This window comes from Otolemur garnettii, unplaced genomic scaffold, assembly GCF_000181295.1.
Source record: "Otolemur garnettii isolate 467f Iridium unplaced genomic scaffold, OtoGar3 scaffold00011, whole genome shotgun sequence".
NCBI classification, from domain to species: Eukaryota; Metazoa; Chordata; class Mammalia; order Primates; family Galagidae; genus Otolemur; species Otolemur garnettii.
In genome coordinates, this window is record NW_003852406.1 from 4,521,888 (window position 1) to 4,538,319 (window position 16,432).

A 16,432-nucleotide genomic window follows, 5' to 3' on the forward strand; every position below is an offset into this window, starting at 1 on the left:
AAAAAAAAAAAAAAGCATGCAACAATGTAGGAGTAGATAGGAACTTTCTCAAATTGGTAAAGAGTGTTTTCTAAAAAACACAATCAGGAAGTAAAAAAAGAAAAGAAAAAAAACACTGAATGGGAGAAAATATTTGCAAATCACATATCTGATAAGGATTTATATCCAGAACATATGAAGAACTTTTATAAATCAATAACAATTAAGACAATTGAATTAAAAAAACAGGCAAAGCATTTGAATAGCATTTCTCCAAAGATGATATAAAATGGTCAATAAGGTTGGGCTCAGTGGCTGAGGCCTATAATCCTAGCACTCTGGTAGGTGGAGGCAGGATTGCTTGAGGTCAGGAGTTTGAGACCAGGCTAAGCCAAAGTGAGATCTCATCTCTACTAAAAATAAAAAAACTACTCACACCTGTAATCGTAGCTCTCTGGGAGGCCTAAGTGAGCAGATTGCTTGAGCTCAGGAGTTCTAGACCAACCTGAGCAAGAGTAAGACCCCATCTCTAAAAATAGCTGGACATTGTGGTGGGCTGTAGTCCCAACTATTCAGGAGGCTGAGGCAAGAGGACTGCTTGATCCCAAGAGTACAGAGGTTCAGTGAACTATGATGAGAATGCACTCTACCCAGCACAAGAAACTGAGACTCTGTCTCAAAAAAATAAAAAAAGTAAAAGCTAGCCAGGCATGGTGGCATGTGCCTGTAGTCCCAGCTACTTAAGAGGCCAATGGCAAAAGGATTGCTTAAGCCCAACAGTTTGAGATTGCTGTGAGCTACAAAGATGCCATGATACTCTACCCAGGGCAATAGAGTGAGACTCCATCTCAAAAAAAAAAAAAGGCCAATGAGCATATGAAAAAATGTTCAACACCATTAGTCACTAGGGAAATGCATATCAAAATCCCACTAAGATACCTACAATTGAAAAAAGATGTTAACAAGTGTTGGTGAGGAGGTATAAAAACTGAAACACTCATCCTTTGCTGATCGAAATGTAAAATTCTGCAAATGCTTTGGAGAACAGCTTAGTAGTTTCTCAAAATATTATATATAAAGTTGTCATAGGACACAGCAATCTTGCTCCTAGATATATGCCTAAAAGAAATGAAAACATATGCCTATACAAAACCTTGTGCACAAATGTACATAGCAACACTATTCATAACAACCAAAATGTGGAAGCCATCTATAATAAATGCCCATCAACTGATGAACAGATAAGCAAAATGTGTTATATCCACAAAGTGAGTTCTATTTGATCATAAAAAACAATAAAGTACTAATACATGCTACACACAGGTGAACCCCCAAAACATTATATGTGAAAGAAGCCAGTCACACAAGACCACGTTGTATGACTTCATTTACGTGAAATGTCCAGAATAAGCACATCTAGAGAAGACGTAAAAAAGGTTCACGGTTGCCTGGGTCTAGATATGTGAGGCAAATGGATGTGTACGAAGTTTCTCTTTGTGGTTTTAAAAACGTTTTACTGTTAGATTGGGTAACCGTTATACAACTCTGTGAATATAATATAAAAACCACCAAACTGTATACTTTAAAGGGGTGAATTTATGGTACATGAACTATATCTTAACAAAAACATATTTTTAAAAAGAAAGATTGAGAGAGAATGACTTAATAAAGTCTCATTACTCAGCTTCAACCACTATAAACTCATGGCCAATCTTGTTTCATCTACCCCTACCCTGCCATTCTACCCCAGCATCTACACTGCATAATTTCAAAAGCAAATCCCAGATATTATTTCCTCTGTAAATACTCAGGTTTTTTTCCTCCAAAAGATAAAGATTTGGGGGAAAAAACATTAAGATATTGTTATCACAACCAGAAAATTTTAAATAATACCTTAATATAATCAAATATCCTGTGTTCATATTTCTGCCAATTATCTCATTAATGTGATTTAATAGTTTCTTTGTTCAAATCAAAATTTGTACTTTACATTTGGTTGTCTCTTATATCTCTATATACCTGTAATATTTCCCTCCCTCTTTTACTTTTCTTGCAATTTACTTATTGAAGAAACCAGGTTGTCACATAGTTTACCACATACTGGATTTTGCTGATTGCATCACTGTAGTGTCATTTAACATGATCACTATTACACAATGATTTGCTTGTAGATGCTTGCTGATAATTAAAGCATAAAAACCATTTAATTCACAGTTCATCAACACAGACTACCACTTCTTCTTTTTTTTTTTTTGCGGTTTTTAGCCAGGGCTGGCTTTGAACCCATCACCTCTGGCATATGGGGCCAGTGCCCTATTCCTTTGAGCCACAGGCACTGCCCCAGTCTGCCACTTCTTTAGCCCTTAGTAACCTTAGTAACCACCATATCCTTTGTAGTATACTTGATACAAATTATCTCATTGAATCTTCACAAAAACCCCATGTGCTAAGTATTACTATCCCTACTTTAGAGATGAAAAAACTGAGGCTTGGTGGGGGTTAAAGAAAACACAGTTTTCCGTTTAACTGATGGCCACAGTTAAACCATCAGTAAATATCTGGGTTCAAACTCAAATCTGCATGATGTTAAAACCTATGATATTATCTGTTATGTGATAATATCCCCTCACATTTCCTTTGCTTGTGGTTTACAGTGGTTTGTTTTTATCAAGTCTAGGAAGAAGTCCCTTAGTCCATCCCAAAAAACATATATTCATATCTCAACTGAACACTTAGGATGTTTTCAGCTTCCACACCATCTCAAATTGACTCAACAATAAGGATATTTATCATCTCATGTAACAAGAAATCCCGAAGTAGGGCAGCACCACGGCTGATTGACTTACTGACTCATAACATCACAGACTCACATTCATCTCTGTCTTTACTCTGCCATCATCCCTGTGCTGGCTTTGTAGCCTTCTTCCTAAGGCTAGAAACAGCCAGATGCAACAACTTCCAGTGAAGACAATGTAATGTTTCCCAGTATGTCTGTGTCTAAGAGCAAGAAACCCTTTCCCAGAAGTTCTTTCAACAGATCTCTCCTCAGATCTCACTGCCTAGAACTGGGTCACATGCTCACTCTCAGTCTCTTTCAGACCAGTTAAGAGGATCCTATTCCCTTGGCCCATGGTAGGTTTAGGAATGTACCTCTGAGATGGTAATGAGATCACTAACCCTGGTGGATGAACGCCCATACATAAGCTTCCGTAAAGCTGAAGGAGAAGGTGGGGTGGATGTTAGGTAGGCAACCGCATTTACTACTTGTTCCTAATGAGGCATGCTACATATTCGACCATGAGTAATTAAAATATTTCATTATAACTGCCACTTAGAATTTGCTTTACTTTCCACCATGTCAGATTTTACTGGCAATGTTAGCAGCTTCCTTATCTAAAAAGTAAGTTGAAAAGTTAAGCCTACAAGATATGGTCCAGAAATGATGATGGGTTTCAACTGGTAAATCTTATCTTAAAATAAGACACACACTTTAGATTTAAATAACTAAACAAACCGGAACAGGTAATATCTTTCCATTAAGTTTTAACATTAGGTTAAGTGTTCCACTTTCCTCATTCATCCATTGACACCTACTAGCTTCAGTCTGCATCACACAGACAGAGAATGGTCAGAAGGTCCTTTTCACAACTCATTCTCTTTAGTCTGGTGCCATCATACTCCTGCAGCTTATATACATGGCTCTAGGACTGTGGGATGGCTCTTGCATCTCTGCTTTCGGCTACCAACTATGACTTTAACGTAAATCATTTTTCTGTCCACTTCCTTTCACAGCCTGTTTCTGAAGTAATGTTCTATTTGTTTTATCACATGCTGCCATTTTCCTTGTGGGGAACCATAGGAAACCAAAGAGACAGAGAGTACTATAGGGTACCTATGCTACTCTTTCTTCCAATATGAATGGAATAACTATTATTTTTAGTATATGTCTGTTATCAGCCTTCTCTGGGGAAAACTTCTGGCTTGACCTGTCAAGAGCCCCATTCTTATTCAACAGAAGGATCTGAATGTAACAAATGTACAACATGAATGTCCTGTCTGTTACACAGGAGGTTTGAAATAATAAATGTACAGGAAAACTCACCTGATTTAAACTGGTTTGGCCACACTTCCATTTCATTTAAGTCCTTGCAATTCATATTTGCCATTCTGAGGCGGCCCAGGGTATAGTCCATTACCACAAATTATAGTGGAAACATTGGCCTCTCAGCAGCCATTGTGTGCCAGTGTTCATTATGCTAGGGCCACGAGTTTTCAAGAATTTACTTTACCTTCTGATTCAGCTCATCCCCTCGGAAAGGTATGGTCCTGCTTTGAAATATTCAAAGGAAAGATAGAGCTGAGGGTGCCCACAGAAGGAAAGAAGATGAGCTTAACAGCCAGCTGGGTGACGCTGAATAAGTCATATTACCTCTCTGTGCCTCTCACTCCTGTCACGAGAAAAAATCCTCACTCTGCCCATCTCACAGGATTGTTGCAAAAATCAAATGAGAACATGAATAGAAAAGTATTTTCACAAATGCAAAACTGATGTTCTTTTCTTTTATTATTAAATCATAGTTGTGTACATTAATGCAGTCATGGGGTACAGTGTGCTGGTTTTATATACAATTTGAAATACTTTTCATCAAACTGGGATGTTATTTTCTTTCTTTTTTTTTTTTTTTTTTTTGGTTGCAGCTGTCATTGTTGTTTGGCGGCCTGGGCTGGATTCGAACCCGCCACCTTAGGTGTATGTGGCTGGCGCCCTAGCCACTTGAGCCACAGGCGCCGAGCCTGGGATGTTATTTTCAAATATGGAATTTCCACTGCGACACTTTTTTTTTCTGGCCCCATGATTACTGCACAGCTCCTGCCAGACAATAAAGCTGTTTCACCTCCATTCACCTTTTGCCTATTTCGGACAGCGATTACACTAGCCATGCTACATCCCTTTGGTTCATTTCCCTCCACTCCCATAATGCTAAACACTGCACAGTGGCAACTGGCAAAGCTCAACATACCTTACACTGTCAAGGTAAGTGTCCCAAGCAAAGGTTATATATGCTTACAGTGTGCAGCAAGGGTCAAAAAGGAGAGGAAGGGAAGTCGAGGGGTGGGTGGGAGGGGAGGGAGAGAGACCATATGTAGTTGTAGAAATGGCTTCTGGAAGGTAACCCTACGATGCCATGTATTTTCATAATTTTGGTTTTTGTCCTATGTCACTGCATCCTATTTTCGTGCTTCATAAACAAGATAGTTTTTTTCTCTATCTTTGTAGCTCCCAAGAACCCAGCAGTACATATTTAGTACTACACGACTGACAGCAACCGGGTAGGTTTTAACATTTACCCAGTCCAACGAGGACTACAGCATTACCTCCGTAGGGCTTTCCAGCAAGAAGTGTGCCCAAGAACCAACCCCTCATAACTCCGAAGTTAGAGCCTTTACGGAGAGCCACGCACAGGTACCTGCTGGGGGGTTTTCCAGCCTCACAACGCGTCTTCAAGCTCTAAGCCTCTTTTACAGGTGTGGACACTAAGGCTCACTGAGGCTGAATTGTCCCGTCACCCATGTAGTGAAGGCACCCCTGTGGGCTTCTCCAACACCCTCACGCCTTAACTTTAGATCAGCCTGGCTCCATCCCACCTCGGTTAGCTCCCTCCCGGGCAACTAAGCCCCATTCTCCTCCTTCCCGCGCCCCTGCGGGCCAATAAAACCTGCGGCCGCCTGGAGTGTGTGTACCTGAGCCGGGTCTCAACCAGGCTCCACGTCAAGATGCTCGCTCCCCCAAACGCGCCTCCCAAGCCGGAAAGCCTGCGCTCCCCACCGCGCGCGTCTCGCCCCCGCAGACGGTTGCCGGGTCGAGACGCCGACTCCAGGAGCGGGGCAGGCGGGGCAGGCGGGGCGCGGGGCGCGGAGCGCGCGGCGGGGGTGGGGGTCGTGCTCCGCGCGCCGCCGGGACTACGCTTCCCAGCCTGCTCCGCTGCAGCCGCGCGCCCGGCCGGAGCCGCCTGTTGATCGGCGCGCTCGCCCCGGCCGCGGCGCCGCCCCTGCTCGTCCGGCCCCGCCACCTCGGGGCTGACGGACTGACCGCCCTGACCGCCGGCTCCGGGATGGGCGCACGGACGGGTGAGCGAGCCGGGGACGGGAGGGGCCGGCCCGGGCCCGCCGCTCTCTGCAGACCCCGGCCGGGAATGCGGTGGTCGCCGCGCCTTCCTTGCCGTTTGGGGGATGCTCCGCGGCTTCGGCTCCCGGCCAGGCGGGCTGCTCAGGGCGACCGGGCGCTGCGCGCGGGCGGTGCGGGCGGGAGGCGCCCGCCGGGGTGGGTCCCGAGTCCCGCACTGCGGTGCCGCAGCCTCTGCAGCCCGCTGGGCCGCAGCGGCGAGGGCGCGGTCTCCTGTCCTCCAGGGCTGCGGGGCTGGGTTTTTCCACGCTGGGCTTTGTTCCCCACTTTCTCCTCTCCTGCGAATGTTTGATAAGCTCCTAGAGTCTTATTCATCTCCCTGCCTCGTTAAAGCAGGCGACGAGGAAGGCTGGGCTCCAGCCGGCGTCTTCTAAGATCTCTGGAGCTGTCACTCGCAGGGCATTTCAGCCTCCCAGAAAGCAGCCTGATGCAGGTCCTTGAGACACTCTTATTTTTTATCTTTTTTCCTTTAAAGTTACTGGTAGTATGTGCTCCCTTGAGGCTTCCTAAATTTTCCCTCTTGGCCTGCATACATGAAGGTTGATTTTTTAAATAATAATAATGAAAAGCTCCTAATGGGAATTTTTACTTAAAGTATTTGAAGGTAGAAAGGTGATCGGATCAAAATGCAAATCAGCAGTGAAAGCGGCCGTGAATGCTACGGTTTCCTCTGTGCCCATTAAACGTCTGAATCACAAGACCCTTGTGAAGGGAATGAAAAGAATATTGGAAAAGGAGGTATTTCAAAAACCACCTTTCCGTCCTAGCTCCACTATTAAGAAGCTCATGGACCCTGGGCAAGGCCCTCCATCTTTCTGAGCCTCTTTTTTTGCTTGTAAAATGGGGCATTTGGGCGAAATGATTTCTAAACCTCTATTCTTCCAAGATTCTTATGTCAGGGGACTGAAGAGATGAGGGTGCTTCTGTTTAACACCATTACAAAAAGCCTGATTGTGACTCTGCACTGGTGAGAAGGAAAGATTTTTCAGGGCTCGTGCAAAATATCAGCATTTTTACAAAATAAAACTGATTTCCTCTGTTTACCCTCTTCAGTCTAACCCAATGAATATGCATAACAGCCATTTTAATTTTTGTAAATGACTGTAAGTTGGTAGGCATAACTGTAGTGGCTTTTGTTTTTTATTGGCTGAAGGTGAAGTGATGGAATCAGTAGATAAAGGTTAGTCAATCCCTAGGACTGAGCTTGAACAGTGGAATGTGGTCAGCAAGGAGGTGGGGGAGGCTGCCCCAGCAAGAAGTAACCAGAGCATCCCTACACTAAGAAAAGAGAGGATGGCACTGATGGGTCATTGTGTGAAAAGGGAATACACAATAGAAGGGAGGAGAGAATCAGAAACTCAGCACTGCGCAAACCCTAACATAACAGGTGATTCAGGTAGGGACTCACCAACTAGTACAAAACCTTTAAGTGAAAGATGGTTGGGGAATAGGATTTTTTACATTATTTCAAAGTATCTCACTACAGACTACTTAGGGAAAAATGTACATTTACAATTTTAAGAGATTAGGAGGTCACCACCTTAACCAAATGATCAAGTTTAACCCCAGTTATTATGAATCTCCTGTTGAGATGTCATAAGAAGGCTGTAACTTCACCTGTGTAGTGTTCTCGCCAAAAATACTGGGGGGTGGCTCGGCGCCTGTGGCTCAAGCGGCTAGGGCGCCAGCCACATACACCTAAGGTGGCGGGTTCGAATCCAGCCCAGGCCACCAAACAACGATGATGGCTGCAACCAAAAAATAGCCGGGTGTTGTGGTTGGCGCCTGTGGTCCCAGCTACTTGGGAGGCTGAGACAGGAGACTCGCTTGAGCCCAGGAGTTGGAGGTTGCTGTGAGCTGTAATGCCACGGCACTCTACCCAGGGTGACAGCTTGAGGCTCCGTCTAAAAAAAAAAAAAAAATACTGGGGGGTGGGAGAGTGTAGAAATGTAGGTTAAATTATTCAAGTGGTGTAAAGATGAGTTGGGATGTGTGGACTTTGAATTCTAAAAGAAAGAAAAATAGGTATAAAAGCCAATTTGGAGACAATGGAGATATCTAAATATGGACCGCATGTCGGGTGGTATTATGGAATCACTGTTAATTTTCTTATGTGCAGTAATGGTACTGTGATTGTATATGAGATCAGGTTATCTTTATTCTTTGGAGATGTGGGTATGTGAAATGGCATGACATCTGCAACGTTTTTTAGAAAAAAAATACAGGGTGACAGAGCAAGTTCAGAATGTGGCAAATGTGGCAGAATGGTGACAATCGGTGAAGCAAAAAGAAGGGTGAACAGGTGTTCGTTGTACTGTTCTTTTAATTTTTCTGTAGATTTGAACTTTGGGGGGAGATTGATAAAATAAGTAAAATAAGAGAAAGTGTTGTAGAGGACTCTGTAATTAGTGGCAGACAGCTACAGTGAATATGTGGGAACTCCTTGGTTTCAAGTTCCCAGGGTTCTAAATCCTATGGGAAGTAGGAGTGAGGTCAGGAGAGGTTCCCTTTTTTTGTTCATCTTGGCTGCTATTAATTATTTATACTTAAGATACTCATCCTCTCCCTCCAACCTCAAAGTATTAGTAATTCCCCAAACCTTAGAAAGCTACCTGTAGGCTCGGCGCCCGTAGCACAGTGGTTATGGTGCCAGTTACATACACCAAAGTTGGTGGGTTCAAACCTGGCCTGGGCCAGCTAAACAACAATGACAACTGCAACAAAAAATAACTGGGTGTTGGGGAGAGCGCCTGTGGTCCCAGCTACTTGGGAGGCTGAGGCAAGAGAATCACTAAAGCCCAAGAATTTGAGGTTGCTGTGAGCTGTGACACTATAGCACTCTACCCAGAGCAACATAGTGAGACTCTGTCTCAAAAAAAAGAAAGAAAGCTACCTCTACACAAGAGCCATCCCTTTCCTTTCTGTGTCCTAGACCTGTGTCAGTGTGCAAGGAAGTCTGAGAACATAGGTGGTGGTTCATTTTATTTTGGGTTAGGGAAGCATTGGGGGAAAAAACAGATCCAGCTTTGTGACAAGAGAAGTTGAGGGGTTTCCTCTCATTCCCTTTGTGTGTAAATCACAGGCAACCAGATGTTTTCCTTATAGGCTACAAGTAGTTCAAAGGGTTCGTAGAAGGCGTGCAGAAGAGACTTCCTGTTTCCAGACCGAGAAAATAGAATCGACTTTTTTACAGAATCCTTTGCTGCAAGGACATAATATTTTTGCTATTCCCCAATGTTATGTATATATACGAAAATGTTACTTTCGGGTATGCACATTGACTAGCATGAACGTCTAAGATAGTTTATTTGTATATATCTGTGAATCTCTCAATCATTATTCCCCCAAATATATAGAATGTTAATAATAGGTTATGAGAAAAAGAAAGTGCCTAGTCACGTCCGCGAAACACTAGGGTAAATAAAGCTTAAAAGGGTTTTCAAAACCTTTCTTAGGTTATTGACCGTTATTCATAGGTATGGAGGTGGGGTAGTGTCCACTTTCTGAGAGAAGTACCATTCTTTGTCCATTTCTTGGAGAAAGGCACAGAAGCTTGGAGAGGTTGCCACTGCACGTGTGTCTGTATCCTCAGACCTCAGGCTGACAGACTCCAAGGCCCATGCTTTAGTCTTTGGAGTTCTTAACCTGGAGCAGTCATTAGTGGACCCCCAGTTATAAAAGAGGACCATTTTCAAGCACGAGTTAGGCTCTGGCAAGTTTTGTTTTATAAAATTGGGAAATTAAGAATAATCTCAGATAAAAGATCTTCATTCTGATAAGATCTGTTTCTCATTCCACATTTTTCTTGCTTTACTATATATTTGGCCTGAAATTTCTCCTTATCCCACCTCATTCTCTGTCCTTTGTCCTCTGCAGGTATTTCCCAGAATATGGTGGGAGCCATATGGTGTAGTTGTTTAAAAAGAGAAACAGGCCGGACTGGTCCATCTTCAAATAGCTAGATTCCAAAACACAGGCTGTAGCTAATACATCTTCATATTTGCCCAACAGTTAGAAGCAGATTTAATATGGGATCAATTCATGTTTTACCGGAGTGTACATTGACATGCTGATTTTGTTCTACTTTACTAATTTTGGAAAATGTAGATTTGGCTCTTCGGAAACTTAGTGCACTAATTGTTTAAAAAATTATTATGAAATCTTGAAGATATATTGAAAAGAATAAAGAATAATAACTTCTCATTTACTGGCCCCTCCACTTAGGGATAAATCATCACTAGCACAGTTGAAGACCCAAATCCCCTTTCTCCAATCACATTCCCCTCCCTCTCAGTGTGGCGTTTGTCCTTTCCAAGGGCAGCCCTTTGTAGCTTCCCTAGATATGTACATATTCTGAGGCAATTTATGGTACTAATTTATGCATTTAAAAAACTTTTCACTGGTTTTTTTAAGAGCACTTTTTGTTTACTCTTTTGTAAAAATTAGTCTTTGGTTTGTGTTTAATAAATAGGGCTGCTTGTTTGGGCTTTGTTTCTGTCTTTGTGTGTAGGCAGGGCCCAAGGTTGGGCACCTCACGTTGGGTCTGGTTTTCCTCTTCTGTACCACAGCTGGACAGTACAAAAAAGGCAGTGGAAGGAGACACGAAGAAAGCCACACTCATTTTCCTTCCCGCAGCTGTGTCTTTGGGTAACAGGAAGAGTTATTTAAGGGCCCCAGGCATCCTTCCATAAGCCCATGTCTTTATTCCTATTTTCTGTTTTCCTAACCACCTTCTGTACTTGCCCACCTGGACTCTTGGAAGCCTTGCTTGGCATCCGCTTCATTTCACTGTGTACTTGAGTATCTTGTTATGTGTTGAATGCTTGCCATGGGACAGACGCTGTGCCAGAGGCAAGGCTGCAGAAGTGCTTTGCAAACTTCCCACTGCATGTCTCCAGCAGGAGAAGACAAAAGTGACCCCACGGTGGGGGCTAAAGCAGACTACCCAGGAGCTGGAAAATCTGTGATTTGACTTTAAAAGCTGTGAGAATGCTGCACTCTTCTCCACTGTATGTCTATATTTGTTTCTTATAAAATAATAACTTGTTCCCAAATCTTCAAGTCAAAATTGTACTCCAGGAAGATACAACTGTTCTTTCTTCTCTGCCTTTGAGGGTCCTGCCACTTCCCAGGTACATTGACACAACATATGCAGTTTGTTTTAACTGGTACTAGTACATCATTTTAACATGTTATTGTAATTGATTAATATGTTTTTCCCTCTCATCTATTAGCTCATTTAGAGCACAGGATACCATCTGTTTCCGTCACTGCTGTTGTCCCAGCAATATCTCGAAAAGGTAGACCTTCCACAGATGTTTGTTGAATGAATGTACAAATGTAAGCTTGAGAAGGCCAGGAATATAAAGAATTATGGGCTCGGTGCCTGTGGCTCAAGTGGCTAAGGCACCAGCCACATACACCTAAGGTGGCAGGTTCGAATCCAGCCCAGGCCCGCCAAAACAACAATGACAGCTGCAGCCAAAAAATAGCCAGGCATTGTGGTGGGCACCTGTGGTCCCAGCTACTTGGGTGGCTGAGGCAGGAGACTCGCTTGAGCCCAGGAGTTGGAGGTTGCTGTGAGCTGTGATGCCACAGCACTCTACCCAGGGGGATAGCTTGAGGCTCTGTCTCAAAAAAAAAATTATGACATGGTCCCATCTTCTGCGAGTTTATAGGGTCGCTGGAGAGAAAACCATATATGTAACATACATGAAAAGATAACAGGAAAGCAAGTGATGAACATCAGTTTGTGACACAGGTAATACAAATTTAGGATGGGGGCAACTTCTGTGGGCTTAGGTGATCTCAGAAAGTTCCAGCACCGGGAGAGGAAACAGCAGATACAGTGGGATGATCTCTGGGCCTGTGGCTTGCTTCACCTCTTTGAGCTCATTTCCTTCATTTTGGAATCTGTTACACAGTATTTATTGGATGCCTGTTCTGGGTCAAGACCTATGCTGGGAGTCAGGATTTTATCTGTGAATAAAATTATAACAGTCCCCACCCTCTTGCTAATAGAGATTAGCAAGACAGACAGATAAAACAAGTAATTGTAATAAAGCCAAGATCAAATGGGATCAAGGTGGGGTCTTGTGGTAGGTGAGGTGAGGAGTGACCCAGACATTATCTCAGGGTCCAAACAAGGTCCTCCTAAGGAAGTGACGTTCACATGAGACTGAGGAATGAGCCAGACAGCAGTCGGCCAGAGGAGTGGGGTGGTCAGAGTATTCTGAGCAGAGGGAACAACATAAGGCTTGATCCAGGAATTGGAAGTGGTCCAGGAGGCTGGAGCCAGGAGGAGATGGGAGTGCAGTGCAGTGCAGCGTAGCGTGGGGCTGATGAGGATGACAGAGGCCAGACGAATTTTAACCTTATCTTTATGGCAACAGGAGTCCACTGCAAGATTTTAAGTAACTAAAGCAGACTTATTTAAAAAGATCTTTTTTGCCTTTCATGTGAAGAATGGACCAGGAGCTGGTAGGGCTGAATGTGGGCAGCATGGATGAGTGAAATATGTAGATTCTCAACACATTCAGGTAAGGACAGGATTTGGTGATTGATGGAGGGAGATGTCAAGGATTGCTTCCTGGGTTTTTGGCCATTTTCTTGAAATTAGAAATTCTAGTGGAGGAAAGATGATGAGATGTTGAAAGCACTTCTAATGTATTTGAGGTATCTGAGGTAGCTAAGGAGAGATGTTGGTTTAGGTAGTTGAAAATATACAGGTCTGGGCTCAGTGCCCTAGCTCAGTGGTTAGGGTGCCAGCTACATACACTGGGGCTGGCGGATTTGAACCGGGCCCAGGCCTGCTATACAACAATGACAACAAAAAAATAGGCAACAAAAAAATAGCAACAAAATTAGCAAAATTGGCAACAAAAAAATAGCCAGGCATGTGGCAGGGGCCTGTGGTCCCAGCTACTTGGGAGGCTGAAGCAAGAGAATTGCTTAAGCCCAGAAGTTCGAGGTTGCTGTGAGCTAAGATGCCATGACACTCTACTAAGGGTGACATAGTGAGACTCTATGTCAAAAAAAAAGAAGAAAATATACAGGTCTAGCCCTCAGGAACAAAGTCTAAGATGAAGATATGTATTTTGAGGCTTCGGGATATACACACACATATACATACATGTATATATATAATTAGATATATAATAATTAAAATTTTGGAGGCAGATGAGTTTTGTAGAGAGAACATGTAATATAAGTGCCCGTAGCTCAGTGTATAGGATGCCAGCCACATACACTAAGGTTGGTGAGTTCAAGTCCAGCCCTGACCTGCTAAACAGCAAAGACAACTGCAACCAGAAAATAGCTGGGCGTTGTGGCGGGCGCCTGTAGCCCAGCTACTTGGGAGGCTGAGGCAAGAAAATCGCTTAAGCCCAAGAGTTTGAGGTTTCTATGAGCTGTGATGCCACGACACTACCGAGGGAAATATAGTTAGACTCTGTCTAAAAAAAAAGAATAGAATTTCTAAGCAAGACCTTGAAGAATGCTGGTATTTATGGTGAAGGAAGATGAAAGGAGACCAAAAAGGAATGGTCAGAGAAACAGGAGAAAAAACATCTGAGGTTCTAGATTAGGTGATCTTTAAGGCCTCTGTCAGTTCTGAAAGTCTGTGGTCCTGCAGAGCTAGGATCTGAGCCAGGTCTCATAGCCAACTGTGGTAGCAGGTGCCTGTTGTCTAAGTTACTCAGGAGGCTGAGATGGGAGCATCACTTGAGCCTGGGAGTTCAAGACTAGCATGAACAACATAATGAGTCCTATCTCTTAAAAAAATAAAATAAACAAAAATTAGCCTGGTGCAGTGGTGGGTTCTTGTAGTCCAGCTAACTAGAAGGCAGAGGCAGGAGAATCACTTGAACCTTGGAGGGTGAGGTTGCAGTGAGCTATGTTGACACTGTTGCACTTTAGTCTGGGCAACAGAGTAAGACCCTATTTCAGAAAACAAAAAACAAAAAGAAAGCAGAACATATTGATGTTCCAAGTAATATTACTGTATCAGCCAACTTCCCAACAAGAAACAGAGGACATACTCAAACTGAGAACCTGGAGAAATTTTAATAAAAATGCTCATTACAAAGATGTAGGAAGTATTTAAGGAATCCAGCAAAGTAAAACTCTAGCACTAGCCACCACAGAGACCCTTCACCTCCCTAAGGCCTGAGGTCAGCAAGATCAGGAGGGCATCTTTGGAAAACAGCTGCCCATTGGGAGATGTGGGCTTCCAGACCCGACTTTCTTCTTTTCCTGCCATCCAGTTTCTTTCTGGTGCCTCCTGTTGGGCAAACAGAAGCCAAAAGAAAGAGGACCTTGTTGCAGTCTGAATCCAAATAGACCGTCTTACTGTAGCACAAAACAGCATGGGGAGTCAATGTGGAGGGACTAGTGGAAGGTAACCAACAATTATCTTGGAAAATGGAAGTGTTTGAATAAGGGAGTGTGTCAGTTTCCTAAGGCTGTGGTAACAAATTAGCACAAATTTAGTGGCTTAAAACAATACAGATGTATTATCCTACCATTTTGGAAGTCAGAAGTCTTAAACACATCTCACTAGGTGAAATCAAAATGTGAGCAGGACTTTATTCCTTTCTGGAGACTGTGGAGGAGAGGCCATTTCCTTGACTTTCCCAGCTTCTGGGGCTGCCCACATTCCTTGGCTCAAGGCCCCTTCCTCCATCTTCAGAGCCAGCAATCAGATGACTCTGACTGTCAGCTTTTGTCATTATATCTCCTTCTCTAACTCTTCCGCCTCCCTCTTCCATTTCTTAAGAGCCCTTTGAATTAGACTGGGCCCACCCAGATAATACAGGATAATGTCCCCATTTTAAGAACCTTAATTTTGTCACCTGGACCCTTTTGCCATGTAAAGTAAATAGACCTTGAAGAGATCTGGGGATTAGAAGGTAGACATCTTAAGTGATTCTGCCTGTCACTGAGAGTGAATAGACCACATCTTAAGTGATTCTGCCTGTCACTGAGAGTGAATAGACCATTTTAACTGAAGTGAGGGCTTCCCCAGAAAAGTAAAGAGAGAGAAAATAGGAAGTGCAGATTAAGATCCAATTATGGGAGCTTCGTATGCTGAATTGTCTGAATTTCATTCTGTAGACAAGAGGGAGCCGTTGTACGTTTTTAACCAGGGAAGTGGCTTGTTAGCAGGGTTGAGAAAGATGATCCCATCATAGTGCTCTGGGTGGTTTACAGGGAAGAACAGAAACCTTTCGAGATGAAATTAGAGTAGTCTAAGCATGAAGGAACAAAGGTGCAAAGCCAGAGTAAAAAGGAAGGTGTGAAAATTGCCGTGCAGAAGTAGCTGCAGGAAGTGCGGAAAGACTGGATGCCGGAAGAAGGGGCAGAATCTAAGGTTCAGAGAACTGAGAGGGGCTGACTGGTAGATTAATGTAGATTAATTCAGAGAGCAAATCTACTTCAGAAGAGAATGAACAGTTAGGGTTTAGTATAGAGTCCTGGAACAGAAAGTCAAGTAGAATCTTATGAACTCTAAGGTACCATCAATTGTAAAGCACTCCAATATTTTATGTATCATTAAGGAAAAAATTTTGTCAATCAAAATATGATACCTACTTTCTTAAAAATACAATTTGCACTTTATTGAAAGAGCTATTTTAGACTTCTAGGTAGATTTTTAAAAATCTTCTTATTGAGATATCATTGACATAACAATAAAGTGCACATATATCAAGGGTGCAGTTTGATAAGCATTGACATACACAAGCACTGTGAAACCATCACCAGAATCAAGGTGGTGAATCTGTGCAGCATCCCCAGAGTTTCCCCAGGCTCATTGTCATCCCTCTCTTCAGTCCCTAGCATCTCTCATCCCTACATAACTCTGATTTGCTTTTTGTCATAGAAATTTGTTTACATTTTACAGAATTTTAGACAAATGGAATCATGCAGCATACACTCTTTTTGTCTTTTTTCACTCATTATAATTATTTTGAGGTTCATTCATATCGTTGTATATATCAATAGTTCATTGCTTTTTATTGCCAAGAAGTGTTCTATTATGTAGATATACCAAAATTTGTTGTTCACTTATTATCATTAGGGTTGTTTGTAGTTTTTTGGCTATATAATTAAACCTGCTATAAATGTACAGAAATTTTTAAAATTACATATCTCGCTTGTACACATATAGAAAAGGAAAATTAAGTGAAATGAGTCAGTTGATATTCTTAAAACTTGTTCATGTTCAGAATCCATCTTTTTTTTTTTTTTTTTTTTTTTGAGACGGAGCCT

The 16,432-nt window shown here is 42.8% G+C and overlaps 1 protein-coding gene across 2 annotated transcripts in view; it reads left to right on the forward strand.

Moving 5' to 3' along the window:
* The first annotated feature begins 6,039 nt into the window (after positions 1–6,039).
* Positions 6,040–16,432, forward strand: part of TMOD2 (tropomodulin 2) — a 58,747-nt gene continuing 48,354 nt past the window's right edge. Inside the window, exon 1 of one of the 2 annotated variants that reach the window (XM_003784360.1) lies at positions 6,040–6,108. The gene's annotated coding sequence lies outside the window, so the exon portion shown is untranslated. The remainder of the gene's footprint in view (positions 6,109–16,432) is intronic. The other variant, XM_012801864.1, reaches the window with a different exon arrangement.